Here is a 3,368-nt window from a genome sequence, read left to right as displayed (position 1 = left end):
CTAATAAATAAAAAAGTAAAAAAATAAATAAATAATAATAATAATAAAAAAAACTTCTGCTTTGGAATAAAAAAGCTGTTATCCCCATGTATTGTTATTCTTAATTAGAAAGTCTAATAAATAAAAACGTAAAAAAATAAATAAATTAAAAAAAAAAAAAAAAAAACCCAAAAAACGGACGCATAGAGTTTTTTTTTTTTTTTTACAAACTGTAATAATAGTAAAAGTAATAAACATAAAATAAAAAAATAACAATACCATTATTTTTATTTTATGATGACCACAATGACTATAGCTGTTACGCATTTAATGTTATTGTCATTTTTTTGTTTTAATAAATTTTTTTGTTCAAAATCTTTGTGTTCTTAAAATATGCAAAGTTTATTTCTGTGTCTTTATCCGATTATTGAAATATAATTAGATGAAAAGTATATTTTCACAATATATATTTGTTAAAATCGTTAGATATGTATGCATCTTTTCAGTTTTATACTTCATACTTTATTTTTCTTTCAACTTATTATTATTATGCAATTAGTGTGTCTCTAAATTCTTAAACTGAACATACAGCATCACTTTAGTTTTTGTTTATTTTTTGAATAACAATGAAAGCTGCAATTGTGAACTTGTATACATTTTATTAAACACAGCTGAATTAATTAAAGGAATGATTTTAAACTAGAGTATTATATCAAGTCAATGAAACTTCTGTTATATTTATGTAGCTAGTTAAGTTTTAGAGGTTGTTTTTACTTTTAAAGTAGCTTTTTGGTTTTAATAAAATCAACAAAAGATGTGCTGAAGGGTCAGTAATAAAATGACCCCAAAATAAAGGAATAACTTTACAGGTGGTGGCCATAGATATTTTTTGCAAGTTGTTTTTTGATTGCTTTTTCATCCGACCACTGTCACTGTCTCTAATGGTAGCATGACTTGCACCCTGCAGAGGTTGCACAGGCAGTTCAGCTCCACCAGGATGTTTTGAACAGACTTCATGCAGATGCCCTGAGGGCTTCATGCCCTCTGAATGATGTCCCCTGGAGATCATTTGGCCTTACCAGGAAATAATGTAATTCTGTATATATAAAAAAGACTTTATTGATCCCAATGGGCAATTGTATAAAGCATCAAAGATGGCAAGTTTGGTACTTAACATGAATAAGAGAAGGTTTACTCTAAGCTTGTGTGATAGATATGACAGGGTCTGGAGAAGCTGTGCAACTCATCCTGCCTACAGCATTTTGGTATGATTGCTTTGGTGGTGGGTTAATGAGCTGTGCGAGATAAACGGTGGCTCCCTAACTTCATGTTGTAGCACTACTTTTAGACGCTTGCAATAGAAAGATTTAAACAATTCCTTCAAGTTTTTAGAAGTATGAACAAATAGTGATATAAATAAACATAACTTTTTCACACCTCCATTCAGTTTGCTGCTTTATTCATCACTATTTGAAAAAAAAAAGACATATTCCAAGTAGAACAACAAATGATTCCCAAACTAAATATTTTTGACCTAAAAAGACACAACTAGACTTAAGCACCGTTGTAAACTAAAATTACAGCCAACGTACAAATAATTTGTTTGTGTAGAGAAATTAAGTTTTTAAATGCTCAGTGATGTGAATCACCTTCTGTTTTTCTGGCTCCTAAAGTAGTTTATTCATTCCTTCAATGTAGTGAATATGCACAGAGCAGCACAGTCCTTTAAACGCTGGGCTATCAAGTTCTTTATAATTCAGGGATGGAAAGAGCTTCCCTTAATTTCAATATAAAATTCTATTACTGTGACTTTAAAATAGAAAAATGAATCATACACCATAAAATGACTTACCATTTAATTTGCGTCCCAGTTTAAATTGTGTATTTTCTAATGACAAACAGCTAGTATTACTAAAATAATTAAACAATTCTTGTAGCAGCATTCTGTCTTGAGCAAAACTTGATTACAGTAACATTTAATATGTTTATAGATTTGTGTTTCCGATGATATTTTGCACAGTTTCCCTTTTTTTTTTTTTTTTTTTAAGGATATCATAAAAAACACGGACATTTAAAATATGCAATGATAATAACATTGAATCAAGTCTAATCTAAATTCTGTTTTTTCTAATATGCATATCTTGTCATCAAGATATGAATATCTATCTTTTTTATGTTTTCTTATGTTTACCCCATACATATATTAATAAGTGAGGACAAATTCTATACAAATACGTCTCAATGTCAATGCGGAAGAGGGATTAAAACCTTTACTATAATTTGTATGGTTCTATCAGTAGTTGTACATAGGCTTGTTGTGGGGATTACACCTAGGGCTGGGCAAATATTTTTTATTAAAATGATTAACTGCTTTTGTTACTGAAGATTACTTTTTGTAAAATCTGGATCTGGAAAATCTATATTTATAACAGAAAAACACGCTTTCTATGTGATACCACAAGCTGCAAACATTTAATTTTCTCTATTTTCATTAGCCTATTTGTATTTTCATTCTCTGCTGTATGTTTATTATTTGCATTTCTACGGCTTCAAATTTTGTTGCCCTTCAATGTCAGCTGCCACAGGGTATGATTAGAAAATACAAAATAAAAATAAAAATTATATATGTCATTTTTATTATTAAACTTAAACAAGAGCCTCCTAAATTTCAACAAATGCTGTCCATAAAACAGCGTTTGAACTAAAACGTTTGTACTTAGAACTCTTTAATGCTCAAAACTACATCAGTATATTCTTGCTGATTTTTGCACAGTTTTTATCTTTGTCAGTTAAATAACATGCTTCTGTCATTTCACACATCTCTGAAATTGATGCTATTTTCAAATATCCATTACTGTAAAAATGTCCAAAGCTGTTATTTATTACAGTATTGTATTTGTTTGTTTTTTAACTCTTCACTAATGCGTTATTTTTCATGCAATCTTCTAAGGTACACATTTGTGTGACCTTTTTTTCTATAATATTTTGCTGCTGTAAGACCAGAATTTCCTCATTGTTGGACAATAAAGGGATTTTCTATTTTTTTCTATTCTATTCTATTCTATTCTATTCTATTCTATTCTATTCTATTCTATTCTATTCTATTCTATTCTATTCAAACACACAAGATATATATTTTTTTATAGTTTTTTTTTTGTTACTTCATGAAATAAAGTAAAATATATATATGGTCTAAAAGTTAAAACGTCCGTTGCTAAGGTTTAATGACATTTTTTATTTTTATTTTGCCAAACTGATTTAAAAAGAAAAAAGAATGTAGTGGAAACAAAACAGGATTTTATTTTGAAAAGCCCAACCGGAAGCACATGCATCACAACTCTCACTTGACGTCATTTTTTCCAGACAGTAGTAATTCCCCGCAAGGTAAC

This window comes from Cyprinodon variegatus, unplaced genomic scaffold (assembly GCF_000732505.1).
Source record: "Cyprinodon variegatus isolate N-32 unplaced genomic scaffold, C_variegatus-1.0 Scaffold174, whole genome shotgun sequence".
In the NCBI taxonomy this organism is placed as follows: domain Eukaryota; kingdom Metazoa; phylum Chordata; class Actinopteri; order Cyprinodontiformes; family Cyprinodontidae; genus Cyprinodon; species Cyprinodon variegatus.
This window is presented reverse-complemented; position numbering follows the sequence as displayed.